This window comes from Camelus ferus, chromosome 4 (genome assembly GCF_009834535.1).
Source record: "Camelus ferus isolate YT-003-E chromosome 4, BCGSAC_Cfer_1.0, whole genome shotgun sequence".
Classification (NCBI taxonomy): Eukaryota; Metazoa; Chordata; class Mammalia; order Artiodactyla; family Camelidae; genus Camelus; species Camelus ferus.
In genome coordinates this window covers 68,661,754-68,678,091 of record NC_045699.1, presented here as the reverse complement: position 1 = coordinate 68,678,091, position 16,338 = coordinate 68,661,754, and the positions used below count along the sequence as shown (strand labels likewise).

The 16,338-nt window shown below is 54.5% G+C and overlaps 1 long non-coding RNA gene and 1 pseudogene across 1 annotated transcript; one reads left to right on the top strand and one right to left on the bottom strand.

The window, feature by feature from the left end:
• Window positions 1-6,025: 6,025 nt before the first annotated feature.
• On the bottom strand, window positions 6,026-6,216 carry LOC116663413 (annotated as a pseudogene).
• An 8,093-nt stretch (window positions 6,217-14,309) lies between these two features.
• Window positions 14,310-15,703, top strand: LOC116663278. Its single transcript, XR_004319512.1, has 2 exons — window positions 14,310-14,560; window positions 14,778-15,703. It is a non-coding gene; the product is annotated as an uncharacterized LOC116663278 (long non-coding RNA).
• Window positions 15,704-16,338: the final 635 nt, after the last annotated feature.

Genomic DNA, 16,338 nt, shown 5'->3' with positions numbered 1-16,338 from the left:
TGTGCTCCTGCCCCCTCTCCTCAGTGGCATTTCACACACCCAGTCTTCTGAAGCCTTCGCTCCACTCCCCTCCCCAAGCCAAGATCTCCCTGCCACTCACTTTTTGGAGAAAAGAGAAGCCATCACCTGGGAACTCTTATTTCCAGCCCCCAAATCTTCTATCCTCTGCCCCCAAGCCCACCTGTACCCTCACCACCTGTTACCATGAAAGAGGCACCTTCTGCCTCACAACAGAACCATTCTTGGGCTCCAAAAGCCATCTTCTTGCCCTTCCTGGTTCACCAACCTCCCTCTCTTCTGGATACTTCTTCAACATTCCACAGGACTTAAATCTCCTCCAACTTAAAATACGAATACAGCCAGCTGCCTGTTGGCCCCCAGCTGCAGCGCCATCTTTCTCCCTCTCCAAGCCTCTGGAAAGGGGGACCTGATCTGTGCTTTGCTTTCGGTCTTACTTCCTCACCTTCAGTCACTGCTTGATGCACACCAAGGCTGCTCCAGCCAAACTTCTCCTGCCAAGACTGGCATCCTCCTGGCCACTCCCCCAGTGGACATTCCTCCTCATCCAAGAGGGCTCTCTTCAGCAGCTGACCTTGTGGACCACTCCCCCTTTCTGCAAAACTGACATGTGTCTCAGCTTCCCACCTGGACCCACATTCCATGTCTAAAATGAAACCCCAGTCTTCCCCCAAAACCTGCTCCCCCTCCGGTGGCCTCCCGCAAACTCAAGACCTGAGTGTCCCCGGTGACAAGTGCCTCTCAGCTTACTCCATCTCCTCATCCTGGCCAGACCACCTCAACTTCTGCACATGGCCACCTCTTCCCTTCTTCCCTGCCACTTTCCTGGCTCAGGGCATCAGTACCACCCACCTGGGACACTGCACCTCCCAGCACCCATGCCCCTACAAGGCTTTCTCCCTGGAAACCATTTTGCACTCAGTGGCCCTTTCTAAACTCATGATGTTACATCCTTTGGGGGCTGCCATTGCCCTCAGCATAGAGCTCAAACCCCTCAGGGGACAACGAGGCCCTTCATGGCCTACCTGATGCTTTTCCAACCCCTCTGAGCTCCCCTCCCCCATATCCTGTCCCAGCCAAATTAAACTATGTACAGTTTCCAGAACACTCCATGCTTTAGGACCCTTTTTTTTTTTTTTTTTTTTTTTTAAGTTCCTCTGCTTGAGCTGGTCTTTCTCTTTCAGGCCCCCTCGAAAGCCTTCTCCGATGTCATGTCTAGGAGACATACTCCTACAAGACATCCAATATAATCTCATTTGTTCAGCAAATATTTCTTGAGCACATGCTATGTGCAGGTAGAATTCTCGGAACTGGGGATACAGAGGTGCACGAGACAGTCTCTGCTCCTCAGGTACTCACATTCTGGTGAGGGAAGACAGACAGGAAACAAGCAAACTGATACATTAATAGACCATTTCAAAGAACAGTAAATACTATGAACAAAATAAAACAAGCTAATGAGAACAGAGAGTAGCTGGGGGTGGGAGTCGACATTGAGTAGAGGGGTCAGTGAAGACATTTCAGAGCATGAGAGGAGCCAGCCAAGAGCAGATCTGGGGGCAGAGTGTTCCAGACAGAGGGGACAGGTGGGGCCATGGTCCTGCAGTGGAAACAAGCAAGGAGGCCAGGGTATTTGGAGTAAAGTGAGCAAGCAGAGTGTGGTAAGAGGTGAGGACCACTTAGGGCTATGGCAGGATTTTGGAATTTTTTTTAAAGTGCAATAGAAAGACATTGGAAGGGGTAAACAGAAGCATGACATGATTTGTCTTAAAGATTGCTCTGGCTGCAGCTCAAAGGGTGGACCATGGGGGCAACGACGGAAACCTGGGAGAGTCTCATAGCGGGAGATGATGGTGGGCAGGGTTGAGATGTATCATGGAGGCAGAGCTCACAGCCTTGTAGGGTTAGAGTTGAGAGACAGAGCGAGGAATCAGGATGACTCAAAAGGTACGCAGGTGGGCTGGATGATGGATTAGGTACTGAATGGGGAAGACCTGAAAAGGAGCAGTAGAAGGTGAAATTGGCTTCTGCACTGGATCTTATTTTGAGCTGCCTTTTACATTTCCAGGTGGAAAGATCACAGACCAGACCTGCTTGGCTGTGAGTTCTGAGGCAGGGACCCCTCCGCCTCCTTCAGCATTTAATCCCCAGCCCTAGAGCAAGGTGAGCCGGACATAGGGTGGGCTCTCAGTAGAAATGTGATGAGGTCACTGACTACGGTGAGCTGATCAAGCACCTGAACTCCTACTTACACTCTTTTTTGCCCCAAAATATGATAAGACATACTCTGCAAAGGTACTCTTGGGCCAAACTCAGAGAAATTCTAAAGCAGTAGTTCTCAAAGCATGGTCCCTGGACCAGCCAGCATCAGACTTGAAATTGTTAATAATGCAAATTTCCTCCCCATACCTACTGAATCAGAAACTCTGGGAGTGGAGGTCAGACCAAGTCTTTCAGGCGATTTTGATGCCAGCTAAAGTTTGAAGCTGCTATTCTATGGGGCCTAAGTCCTCATTCCTGGGGTAATGTAGAATATATAGAAAAAAATGATTATTTGGGTCCATCTGGGTGAATAGGAACCAGACCACCCTGGACCAATACCTACAACATCGGTTTCTCCCCCTACAACATCTTCACTCTCATCCCTCAGCCATTGTAGTTCTGGCCATAGCCAGGTGGTGGCGCCAGAGCCTCAGGCTCCACTCTGGCTTCCAGAAACAGAGACCCTGGAAGAATTGTCCCCTTCCCCAGCACCTTCTTCCTGCTGGGAGCTTCAGCTCCATGGCCTGCCTACTGGTAAAGGTTTTGTAGAGTGACCTTCATCAGAGAGAGGGGCACTGAGATTGGCACACCTAAGGTGAGGGCCAACCCCCTCTTCCTGGAGGTTAGGAAGGTGGGCTAAAGGAGCCCCCTAAGTCAGAGAGAAGTCAGGGATGTCTGGCCTGTGGAACCCAGGCAGGTGGCTCTGGCCACACCACCATTAACTCTCTGCCTTCCCCGCCCAGCCTAATGCGAGGTCTCAGGTGCCGCTTCTCTGCCAATGGGTGGGGGAAGCCTAGAGATACCCCAGAACCCAGACAGCACCCCAGGGTTGGGGGTCTTCACAGCTGACAGCCAAGCAGGATGGGAGCAGGGGGCCCATGGCAGAGGGGAGGCATGGATGGAGCTCTTACCAGTCGCTAGCTTCACGTCTCCCGGGTTGGGGGCTCTCTGGGCCCCTGTCCTGCTTTGTGGGTCTTGGCCAGAGGAAGAGCCCACACCTCGCTCCTGGTCCTGGTGGAGCTCGCAGATGGGGGTCAGGAGCCCCAGCAGGCTAACTCCCACTCAGGCTCCAAGCCTGGGCCTGGTTCCAAGAGGACCCAAGGCTGAGCACAGTCTTGCCCCCATCTGCTCCCCTGCCATCTTCCCTATTTGAGGGGAGACTGAGACCCCCAAATCCCACTTGGAGTCACAATTCCACTTAGATCTACCATATCTAGGCCTCTGCTCCAGGAATCTGCCCATGCCCCCCCCATCTCCAAGGGTCCCACCCAATGCCCACCCCACCCCAAAGGACCACCCTCTCCCTCTCGGCCATGCCCTCTTCTCCCAGGAGCCCAGATGTGGAGCTGTCCTCCTCTGAGGCTCTGCCTCTGTCCTTAGGAGGCTGGGGCCCGGCCAGCTGTTTTCCCCAGGCAGCCAGCTGTTTTGCCCATCAGGAAGCAGCCCTGGCTGCTCTGCTAAAATCTCTTGCTGCGTTGCTGCGGCTGGGCTGCAGCGTGGCAGCCCTGCTGGGCCAGGGCCTGGGAGCTGTTAACTCCTCTGGGCCCAGGCAGCCCCTTCCCCTCCCAGCCTCATCCCGTCTGCCTTCCTCCGACCTGCAGGGGTAGCCTGTCACAGGACTTCTAGAGACCCCAAGAAGAACAAGTATTGCTGTCCCCACCCTCCATGCAACAACTGCTAACCCACAGCCCCTCCCCTCAACAGAGCCTTGTCCTCAGGTGACCCCAGGTGAGAGGAAGGTTCAAAGGGATAAATGTTACCACATTCAGAATAATAATAGTAATAGCTATCATTAACTGTCTGCTGCATGCCAGGCATCATGCTAAGCACTTTAAATGGATTCTCTAATTTTCACCATAGTCCTGTGAAGTAGGGAATACCTTCATTTTATAAATGAGAATAGTGAGGCAGGTTAAAGCTAAGTCACTTGCCAAAGCCCACCCAGAATTGGGGTTTGAAACCCAGATTGGGCTGCCTGCCTCTCTCTGGCCAGCCCTGGTAACTCCAAAATCCCTGTGGGTGCTGCTGTTTAAGTTTCCCCAACCTTCTCACCCCAGGTTTGCTTTCTCTGGTCTGGGCCTCAGTAGCGCCATCTGTGAAATGGGAAGCTGGCGGATGGAATTAACACCACCACCCACTCCGTTCTGTAGGCTGAGTCTGGAGTGGTGCCAGGCTCTGTGCTCAGCACCTTCCAAGTATTTATTAGCAGATCATTCCTCTCAGTGGCGGCGGTCAGCCTGGGCTAGGATCCCAGCATTGCTGCTTCCCGGCAGCCTGGCTTTGGGCAAGTGACTTTACCTCTTAAAATCTCAGTATCCAAAGCTGGAAAATGGATATAAGAACAATATCTACCGTGTCCTTGATTTTGTTGTGAAAAGGATGAGATAATTCGGGCAAAGTGGTGAGCCCGGTATCCAACACAGAGGAAGTGGGTGGGAACTGTTACTCCTTACTATTATGACTATTAACCACAATCTGGAAGGACCTGAGTGGCCCACCCACCCCTGTGTGCCCCAGTGCCCAGCACGGAGCTGGGACATAGAAGGGCACTGTCATTTCTTGTAAGTGAATGAACTGTGGTCGGGGACAGCAGGCTGTGAGAGGGGGCACACCCGGCCCAGATCACACAGTTATGGGGGGAGAGCAGTGGGAATCCCGACGCACCCTGCTCTTGACTCTTCCTGAGGTCGGAACCTGGTCTGTCGGGAAGGGGAGGCGAGACGAGGGAACAGGGACAATCCCAGGGCTGAGCAGCCCAGAAGGTGACTGGGCCATGGCTGGGTGGGATCTCAGGGTCTGGGAACGACCCCTTAGGATGCAGTGACCCGTACTCTCCCCCTTTGTCCCCTCCCCCCTGCCCACCATGGGTCAGCTCCCTGGTCCCAGCCTAGACATCTGGAACTGGGGCAGACAAAGGGCTGAGAGGAGGGACAATAACCTTCTGTCCATTTTCAGAAGTCGGGACGGGCCTGGCCAGGGCTGGGGGCCGGAGCCCCGGCAAGGCGGTGCCAGGCCCCCCGCGGGCAGCGGACAATGTTGGCAGTGATGGAGAGGAGCCATTTCAAAGCGTTTTGTTCCTGCTGACCCCCTCCCCCCAACATCTCGCCCCAGCTCGGGGTGAGGCCCCAGCCCCACCCCCAGCCACCCAGGCCCCTGCTCCAGGCGGCTTGGGGACCGGCCACATTCTTGACCTCAGGGGAAAAGTTTAGACTCTTTGCGCCCTGGGCAACAATAACAGTGTCACAGAACTGATTTAGGAGCAGCACTTACCATCACAAAGCAGCAGACAAAGAGCCAGGGCTGAGAACGCCGGGCCTCTGCGCCTACTCCTTCAACCGCTGCTCACTTCTCTCCTGGCCCCTGCCTGGCAGGACTGGGTGCCAGGGCCCAACCCTGGGCACATGGCCCAAGAACTTGAGGTGGGAAGGAGCGAAGGAGAAGAGATGGGGGGCCCAACCAGGATGAGGGGACCTGAGAGCTTTTCTGCTGTGTGACCCCGAGAAAGTCCTGGGCCTCAGTTTCTCTACCTGTAATAAGGAGGCTAAAGTATAAGGCTGAAAGCAGGAGGCTCTGATCCCGCAGGCAGAAGGGTTTCAGTGATGACGCCGATGATGGTGATGGTGAGGATTTACTTCATTTTCAGCACTTCACAGGTTTCACAGGTACCAGGTACTGTGATCACGGACCCCTTTCTGACTTAACCTCCCCATTTTTCTTCTTCTTTTTTTCTTTTTAAATGATGGAGAGCACTCAGGCAGCATCCTCTCCCTCTCACTCTCCCAGAAGAAGAGAAGGACGATTATCAAAGGCAAATGGTAGTTGCAGAAGCAAAACCAAGAGCGAGTTTCACACTCAGAAGGGAACCCCTCATTTCCTCCTTATGGTTTCCAGTAACTTGGAACAAACTATAGAAATGATTCCTGAAAGTAGAGTTTTTCTTCCCCTTTTATCATTTAATCCTCATCAATCTCACAAAGCGGGTATATCATTCATCTTAGTTTACAGTTCATAACTGAGGCTCAGAGAGGCTGAGTCACTTGTCCAGGGTCACACAGCTTGGAGGTGTGGAGTCAAGACCAGAGGGAAGTCTGGTTCTCTTCTAATCATACTGCAGGGGGAAGGAGAGAGGGACAATGAGGCAGCTGGACCCTGGTGAATCCTGGGTGGGAGGGCCCCTCCTCCCAGCCAGAAGGCTATGAATAAATAAATGTCTGATTATCCCCAGAGGGAAATTCCACCCTTGGAGCAGGTGCCTTTAAAAACTAGATTGATTCTTGTCTGTGAGCAGAGGTTGGCCTGGGCAGACACCCAGATGCAGGGGATTGGACACAATGACCACTAGAGGAGGCCTCCTAGGAATTAGGAGAACATTTAAGGGCTCAGGGCTCTGGAACTGTGAGTTCAAATCCTAGCTCTGATTTTCCTGGCAGTACGTCCATGGACAAGTCACTTCAATTCTCTGTGCCTCAGTTTTCCAATCTGTAAAACCGAACCCACCATGTAGGAGTGTGGTGACCATTCAGCGGAGTACATGGAAGGCCTTAGAGTAGCACCTGACTTAGTAAGGGCTGCACGTTTCTATTTGGCAAGGTCCTCCCAGCTTGAGCCCACAGCCAGGACACTTCAAGGTGGGCACTGCGGGGACACTGGCATGCAGTCAGCTGTTGGCCTTGCTTTCCAAGGTGTGGTTGGGCTTTGATTACAGTATGAGGGACTATGGCTAGACACTGAGATCTAAGGGGGTCCTATTCTCTGGGATCTGTAAGACAAAGGCCAACCATGGCTTCTCAGGGACCATCAGAAGAGACTGTGGCCAAGAGTTGCTTGGCCCTAGGCATGGTGCCTAGAGAGAGGATAGAAAGGGACAGAGGCACTGGGTGGTGCTGTCCAGAGCCTGCCCCTCCTCCCATCCCTTAAATCCAGAGGGACCAAACTGTATGTGGAGAGGGAAGAAGAGGTGGCCGAGCCTGGCGTCCACAGCACAAACAGCACTGCCCTCGGCATTGTAAGGGGGACTGGTGGGTTTGAGTTCCAGCTCAACCAACTTGCTGGGTCACCCAGGATGAGTTGCTACCTCTCTCTGAGCTTGTGCCAGAAATCTTTAGAATCCAAAATGTTCAAAGGTGACCACGACAGGAGCCTCTGTGATTCCGCAGGTCTAGTCAGAAAGCTGGCTTGAAATCCAGAAGTCCTGCTCCCCAGACTCCAGCACCTCCTGTCCCCCTCCATCCCCGGACTTCACCTCCAGCTCCTCTACTCATCCCTTTGGCTCCTCTCACCAACCTACCAGTGCCACATACGCCGCAGGGAGTGAGACAGTCCAACAGAAAATGTCACAGATTTCTGGGGATGCATAGGGTGCGTGGGGTTCCCAGGAGCCCAAACAAGGACAGCTTCCCTGATCCCTCACTGCCTGGCTGTGGGGCTAGAGGAGCACTCACCTGGGCAGAGCATTGTGGGGTCTCCTCGGCCTGGGAAGTGGATGGCACTGCTGGGGCCGTCTCTGGTATTAGGTGACTTCCCCACCCAGTTCCTGCTGCTGAGGAGGGCTGGTCAGGCAGGCCCTCAGGTGCCAGACGGCCCTTCCCGGGCACAGATTTTCCTGGCATCTGCTGGGCAGGAAGGGCACTGGCTGGGGGTTGGGCAGTGGGGCAGGGGAAGATTCGGATGAAGGTGTCTCCTAGAGGGCTTGTCCCCAGTCCCTAAACCCACTCCCTTTCTGGACACTGTGGCCAAGGGTCCAGGAAGCCATGGGCCCTCAGGAACCAGGAAAGGGTTGATCAGGGGAGGCTGAGATGAGTCCAGGCCCCTGCCCCATCCTGTCCCCCACTCCCCCCAGCAGGCCAGCACAGCCCAGGCTGAGGTGTTTGCTTTTCCTGTCTCCACACTGACTCCATTCAGAGCGGTCTTTCTCCACCCCCGGCCAGCAGCCAGCGAGCCAGGGCACCAGGGAGAGAGATCACCGCCCCCACCCTCCCGCCTTTGCAACCCTTTTCTGCCATCTTCACTTCAGGAACATCAGCCTCAAGGGCTTCCTAGTTTTGGGGGGCTGAGGCAGAGGGGGCCCACCCCAGAGGAAAAGAGGGAAAGTGAATGGAGAAGCGGGACATGCAGTGAGGTCAGGAAAGAAGAGAAGAGGACAGGGTTGTAGGGGGCCTGGCAGGAGGGCAGGGCTCCTAATGGAGGAGGCCAGGGCAGAGGAGGGGGGCACAGAACTTGAGCCACAGGGCGGCGGGCTGGCAGGGGAGGCAGGGAATGCCTTTACGGGCTGACCCGGGGCCTCATACCTGGCTCTGTGCAGTCCAGGTGGCCAGGGCCTGAGGCAGACCCTGAGGCTAGGAGCTCCTGACTCCACCGGAAGAGCAGCCTCCTCCTCATCCCTGGGCCAGGGGCCCAGGCGGGCCTGTGACCTGGTCTGGGGACAGGGGAAGGAGGAGGGTGAAAAGTTTCCCCAAGTCAGAAGGCCATGGGGGAGGCATCTCAGGGGGTCCTGCTCTTTGCTCTCTCTGACTGTCACGTTGGTACATAAAGGGGGTAGAAAGGTCAGATGTGGCTTTTCAGGCCCATGGGAAAAACTCTGCCCATTTCCCTAATCCATATTTATTGGTGTGAGACACTGGGGTGGGAGGAAGCCCCCCACCCCTACCCGTCTCCCGGCCAGGCCAGGTTAGCTCTAAGAACAGGCTCCATGTCACCCAAATCCTACTCTTTGTCTCCAGATTGGCTCCAGAGTCCTCCCCCTTCCCTCCTCCCCTTTGCTCCCCCCACCCCCCTTTGGGGTTGCCAAGCAACCATGGAAGGGTAGCCGAGATATTTTCTTTATTACAAGCAAAAGCAAGACGGCATCATGGCCCCAAGAGGGGAGCAGGGTTGGGGTCGGAGAGGGAGTCCTGTGCTCTGGAGGACCTCAGTCTGCTCATGGGCACGGGCAGTGGGGAGCCAGTGCCTTAGAGTCCAAGAGAAGGGCGAAGATGGAAGAGAGTGGTGGTGGTGGTGATGGGGTGAGAGGGCGGGGGCACCAACGTTGATCCAGTCAACATAACGCGAAAATCAGCAGCAGTGCTCAGAGCCCCGGGCTGGAATCCCTTACCTGTCACCCACCAGCTGTGCGTTCTGGGCCAACTCACTTCCTTTCTCTGGGCCTAAGTCTCCTCCTGGATAAAATGGGAATAATAACTGTATTATCTCATTTAATGCTCACATTAACCCCATGAGCCATTTATCTTTCCCATTTTACTGGTTAGGAACCTAAGGCTCGCCAGAGATGTGAAGTGATGCATCTTGCAGGTGAGTGGCAGATTCTTGAGCGCTAACTATTCTCTCAGTAACAGCTTTATTGAGATGTAATTCACATACCATACAATTCGCCCATTTTAAATGTATAATTTAATGGTTTTTCAGTGTAGTCAGACTTGTGCAACCATCGCCACAATCAACTTTCGAACATTTACATCATCCCAAAAAGAAACCCCACACCCATTAGTTTTCACTCCCTACTCCCCTCAACTTCTCCTCTCTCCAGCCCTAGGCAATCACTAATCTGCTTTCTGTCTCTATAGATTTGCCAATTGTGAATATTTCAATATTCAGTATTTCAACATTTCAACTGGAACCAGACAATATGTCTGAGTCCCAACTCTTAACTTCCAATGGCTCCGACATTACCAGGTGCTGGACAAACACTTAGAGGTGTCAGATGGTGGTGTGGGTAAGAACATGGCCTTTGCTGATAGCCAGACTTGGATCTAGAACCTGGGCTCTGTAACTGGGGGAGTTACTTCCTCTCTCTGGGCCTCGGGTTCCTGGTTGTACAATACGGACAGTAATGGCATCCTCACAAAGCCTGTAGTGACCCATGAGAAGGGCTTAGAACTTATTATATGGTCATTTTTAAGTGGATTACAATGATCCGTGCATCTGTCCATCTATTTGTCCCTTTACCCAGGCATTTAATAAAAATTAGCACCTTCTAAGGGTCAGGCATTATTCTAGATGCTGGGAATACAGCAACAAACAGGACACGATCCTTGTCCTCACAGGGCTTACGTGCTAGTGCAGAGACAAATTCAATGGTGGGAAAATAACAGGCTTTCCGAGAGGGATCCGTGTACTGAGGACAACAGCACAGCATGATGGGATGAAGCATCCCAGGTGCCGGGGAGGTGGTTACCTTAGTTTGGAAGGCTTCCCCGCCCTGCTCTCACTCATCTCATGGAGAGGAAGATCTTTTGTAAACTGAAACCTACTATGTAGGGTGGAGGGGTTCTGATGATCCCCTCTGAGTGAGGACAGTGACCTGGCTTTGTCATCTTCTGAGATCGGGGATGTGTCAGGTTGCTAATTCATTTCCAAGGCAGGCCAGTCAGCCAGTCACCACGTAAGAGCACTGACTACTCTTACAGAACTCTGCATGAATGGGGGACTGGCAGCCTGGGGGAGGAGGCAAGGACCTGGCCTAAGGGGGCACGCTGAGTCTTAGCAGGGCTCTTTCCTCTGTCCCAGGCCACAGTGAATCCTAGATTGATGGGAACAGGACTCTAGGGACTGGAAATATCTAGAACAGAGATGCAGCTTGACCAACCCGACCTGTGACCACAGTTGTTCCCTGGGTACCTGCCTGCCAGCTTGGTTCTTGAGCCTACCTCTGAAGCACAGAATCCAGGCTGCAGCAGGAAGGAAGCCCCCCTTTAGTGAGACTCACAGCAACACCTCCAGCTCCACACTGAGAACCCTAGCTGAGTGGCTACACTATGTACCCACAGTCAATTCTTTATTCATTTTAGCCTTCATTCAATCGTCCTATCTGTTTTTTATCCATCTGTCCATCCACCCATTCATTTAATTATTACTCCTATAAAGCATTCATGGATTGATTCATTTGTTCAACAGACGTGTACTGAGCATATCCTTTGTGCTGGGTGCAGCGTTTGGTCTAGTCCTTGATCCAATGCCAGTCCTGGTAGGAAGGGCATGCCTAACTGGCAGTGTGGGTAACTTTGCCACCTTCCTGAGAGCTGGTCTGACTCAATAAGGGAGAAGGGAGAAAACAGGGGCTAGGAGGAGTTGAGCGCATGCCTGAGCCTGAAGATGTATCTGTTTGTGTGTGTGTGTGTTTGTGTGTGTGTGTTGAAAGATAATGATAAAACCTGACTGCAAGCAAATGCAAGGTGTGTTTGGCCCTTCCCAACACCACAACCACCTAACCATCTCTAGGGAGGCAGGGATAATGGCCCCATTTCACAGAGGCAACAACTAAGGTTCAGTCTGTTGGAATCACTTGCCTGGAAGCCCAAGGTAATGTTGCTCTGCCAGCCGCTTTCTTCCCTGTTGGAATGAATCGCTTAGTCTTTTATAATCCCAGAGAATGTTGTTAATATTTCAGTTAAAGTGTTTTCCTGTGGCTCTGCTCCTTTCACTGGGGCTGGCTCTTTTCACTGTGTGTCTGTCTGTCCACTTGTCCACTGGATGGATACTTCTGGACAGGCAACATCAGACTCTGTTCATCTTTCTCTTCTCCTACCCCCAGCCTCCAGCATCCACATACAACACCACAGGTGCTCCCTCAGTGTTACTCACTGCCAAGTGCCTTGTCTGACTGAGGTCACTCGAATGGTCAAGAAAAGAGTTTGGGACTCTGCCATTACCTAAGCCCAGGCCACTGGCAGCTCTCGCCTGCAAACAGGCAGTAGCCTAATTGGTCTCCGTCCTCAACCAGCTCTCCCCTATTCTGCCCCCGCACTGGCCCCCACCCCCATTCTCTACACTCTAGCGCCAGCAAACCTTTAAAAATGTAAATCTGAACTTGTCAGGTCTTTCAGGATCCCCACTGCGTTTAGGATAAAATCACAAATTCTCCCAGTGTCCTACAGGGCCTGGCAGGGTCAAGCTCAGCTCCAACTCCACCTCCCCTTCGTGCTCCAGCCACGCCAGATCTCTTTCTTTCTACGAACTCACCAAGTTCTTTTTCGCTTGTTAGCTTTGGCGGTGCTGTTCCCTCCACCTGGAACAGTGCCCGCCTCAGCGCCCCGCCCGCCTTCACCTCACCCTCTGCTCCTCGCTCCTTGGGTGGGCGGCTCTCCCTCCCTGGTGGTCTGCCTCTGCTGTGCATCCCCTTTGGGCACATCTGCCCATGGCCATCTCCAACTAGCACACAGTAGACATACTATAAATACCTGTTCAGTGACTAGCGGGAGGACCCTTCTAGGCTCCTCAGTTTCCCTGAGGGTGCCCAGGACTGAAGGCTTTAAGTAGCTCCTCCTGACCCGCTGGTGCGGAGACTACTCTTGCCCTCTCCATCGAGGTTGTGTTTCTGCCAGGCTGGGGTGGGACTGGGACTGGATTATAATTTATAAACAGACACAGGGTGCCCCCTGAGTTTCACCGTTTTGGATGTGCATTTATGCCAGTCCCCTCCATATCTGCTAAGTAAAGGCTGGGAATCTATAGTGTGCAGTGGGTTCTAGCTCTGGCTCCCCCACCTGCCAGCTGGGGACTAGGGACTTAACTGCCACCAATCTCAGTTTTTCTTCACCTGTAAAATGGGGCTGACAATAGTGCTTACTTCCCAGGGTTGTTGTGAGGAGTCAAGAGGTTCCTACCTTTAAGGCGCTTAGTGCTTGGTATATAAGGCACTTGTCATGGTTACTATTATTATTATTAGATGGCGCATTACCAGGAGATGGGACCTGATTAGTTAGGCTCTCTCTCTATAAAGCCTCAACTTCAAGTATTGCTCCCCAGAAGCCATATCTTTTCATAACTTTCATAAGAAACTCCAAGAAGTTTACATGGCTCATTTTTAAGTCTCTGATGGATATTCAATGCCTGGTTGTGCGGAGGGCACTATTCTAGGCTCTGGAGGCAGTAAGATCAGTAAGACCCACTTCCTGTCCAAGAGAGGAAAACAGACCAAAAGAATCACAGTTCAGGGGGGGCTTGTGTTGGTAACCCACAGACTGAGGAGAGAAGAGGATTTCAGGACAGGGGCAGGAATGCTTTGGGCGTCTGGGAAACCCTGAGGTAAATGGAGACCAGAATGTATGGGAAGAATGACCACCCAGTTCCTTTCACGGTGTGATTCATTGGGAGATAGGCTGAGTGAGCTCTGCGGGTGAAAACTGGGTATGCATCCCTCAGTGGACTGAGAACCTTCTCTGCACCAGACCTGGCTGGGGTCAGGTGGGGTGGGGACATATCAGACCTAGACAGAGCCTCTGCCTCCTGGACCAGTGGGCTGTCCAGTGGAAGGGACAATGACAAGACAAGAATTAATAGATTCCATGTTCCTCTCACACCCTCCTGCTGCCCCCACCCCCACAACCCTGCTAAAGCTGAGATATCCAGGAGCCTGCAGGAGGTATCCTGGGAATAAGCCCTTGTCCTTGGTCAGGGAGAGGGCAGACTCCAGATCCCCAGTGGGGGTGTGGTCTCTGGAGATGGCATCTTCAGCCTGGGGGTTGGGACTGCATCCCCTCCTCCCTTGTCCTGCAGCATAGCCTTTTAAGGGGGTGACCCTCTGACCTCTAGACTGTTCCCCCTCACCCTCTAGCTAGAAGCCCCTGGGGTAGGAGCTTAAGGCAGGGGGGCTCCAAAGAACTCAGGTTCAAAGACAGATGGGAGGCCAGGGTTGAGTCTTAAAAGACTCTGAAGTCCCCTGGGCACTCTTGGGGAGTTCTGCCAAGGCCAGGGGCCTGAGTTAGGTCCATGGGAGTGCAGGGCCGGGATGCGGGTGCCTGGCCCAGGAAGAGGGAGGGGGCGATGGGCAAAGGGTTCAGGCTAGAGAGCAGGCGGGGCATAGGGAGTCTAGGATGCAGGGTGGGGGTGGGAGGGCGAGGGGTCCGGCCTGTGCAGGGGGGGTGGCCCCCTGGGAGGGGCACGCTATGTCTTTAAGAGCTGCCTGAGCGCAGGTTGCAGCTGCCTGGCCAGCCCGAGAGACAGCGGAGATTCATTACCCGCCGACACAATGACCATTGATGGCCCCGTGGCGTTATTCAAATCCAGTACCAATTGCAGCCGAGCCCCTTTCTCCGCGCCAGGCCCGTATTGTTGGAGCGGCCCACTAAAAGCCCGCCCCGGCCCCAAGCCGCCAGAGGCGCCCGCTCGGGCTCAGCCCTGCGCCTCGCCTCGCCAGCCCGCCGGCTCCCAGCCCGGCTCCCCGGGCGCTGCAGGTGACCCGGCGGCGCATTCCAGCGCTCCCCGCCGTCCCAGCCACCGCCGCCACCGCTACCGCCGGCGCCCCGGCCGCGACTCAGCCACAGAGAAGCAGAGAGCGCCCAAGCCGGTGCGTGCGCGGGGCTGGGCGGGGGCGGGGGACCCACGACTCCAGCAGCCCGGACCCTGGGTTCGGAAATGCGACCCCGCCTTGGGCCCCTGTTTTCCGGAAACCCGGCGAACCTGGGGAGCCCAGGCTGGGGGCGGGGAGAGGGGAGTCAGGGTTCCCCGGGCCTGGCAGAGATTTCCCCGACCTGGGCTGCGCAGACCAACGCGGGCTATTCTAGGGACCCCGGGCCGCGATCGAAGGAGACACACGCCAGGGGCGATGGGGATCCCCACGCAGGGTCGGGATCCGCGTGCTTGCTCGTCCACCTTACCGGGATGGGCCGCGACTGCCGAGCGTCTGCGAGGTACGCGCAGCTCCGGAGATCTGGTCCGCTGCTTTTAAGGAGCGAAGCGGAGCCCCGCAGGATATCGGGGCCCTGAACTCGGGGGCTTCGCCACTGATTGTCCAAACGCAATTCTTGTACGAGTCTGCGGCCAACCGAGAATTGTGGCTGGACATCTGTGGCTGAGCTCTGGGCGCAACAGGGGCGGGAGCCACAGGGACCGAGCTCACCGCGGGCAAGACCCCTTGGGGTGGCTGCTGGCTGGCCCCAGCGCGATGGTCGCGGCCCGGCCGTGCGCGCAAAGGAGGGACACCGGTCCCTGCTACCAGCGCCGCCATCCTCCTCGTCGTCGTCCTCTTCGTTCTCCTCCTCCTCTGCGGGTGACCAGTCCCGGCTGGCGGGGTCCTCCAGTCGATCGCGTCGTTTTTCCGTTTTTCAAATTTCGGCCGGGAACGAAGCTGGCATGCCGCGGCGGGGCTCAAATGTGGTCCGGGTAGCTCGCCCTCGGCCGGAGCCGCAGGAAGTCGGGGGCGAAAGAAGATGCCGGCGGACTACGCTTGCTAACTCGTTTTGAATTTGGTTCTAATCTATCTTTCCCCACCAATACCCCCAAAACAAAAAATGCCTAAACCGATCCCTAAACCCCAAATAGATCGACCCCTCCAGCCAGCCCATCCTGACAGATGGACGGGCTGAGCTCCCCCAACCGCAGCCGGAGTCGGGAAGCGTCGGGAATGATGCGCTCCGGCCGGGCAATCACCTTGGCTTTGGAAACAGAATTTGGACAAACGAATCCTTTTCATTAAAGACAAATCTTCGGAGATAGTGGGGTTTATTTATTCGTTTATTTCCTCAAAAGTGGGTTCAGGAGTTGCTGGGGGGGGGCAGTTGGGGGTTGTTGGGGCTGAGCCTGGATCACCTATCCCTGACCCCTTTTGCACTCAAGCTTAAAATGGCCCAAAATGCTGTGGAGTGTGGCCCTGGCCAATTTCAGCTGTGATGCTGGGATCTCTTGTTGCCGTGGAGAACCTGGTTTCCCCAGGTGTCCTCCTGCCCTACTCCTCAGCATTAATTGTGGAGGAAAGGGTAACCCGTTTCTACCCCTCCTCTCCCCAGTGCAGGCAGGAAAGGATTCCTATCGCCCAGTTTCCAGGACTTGGATCCCAGGTGGGGTAACAGGGCACTATGAAGCTCAGCTGGGCTGGGGGAGGAAGGCACTACCAGGTCACAAGAATCAGGGGACAGACTGATCCTTAAAGTGAGGCTGTCGCTTGCCCTGTTCCTTAACATGGAGAACCTGACCTCAGCACCTAGTGCAGACTGGTCATACAGCCCCTCTAGATAGCACCTGGACCCACACTGGCCTTAATTTGCACCCATAACCTCAACATGGCCACCCCCACCCACACACATACCCCAGAGGCCTCCATCTGCAGTGGGGCTGGAGAGAAGCTCA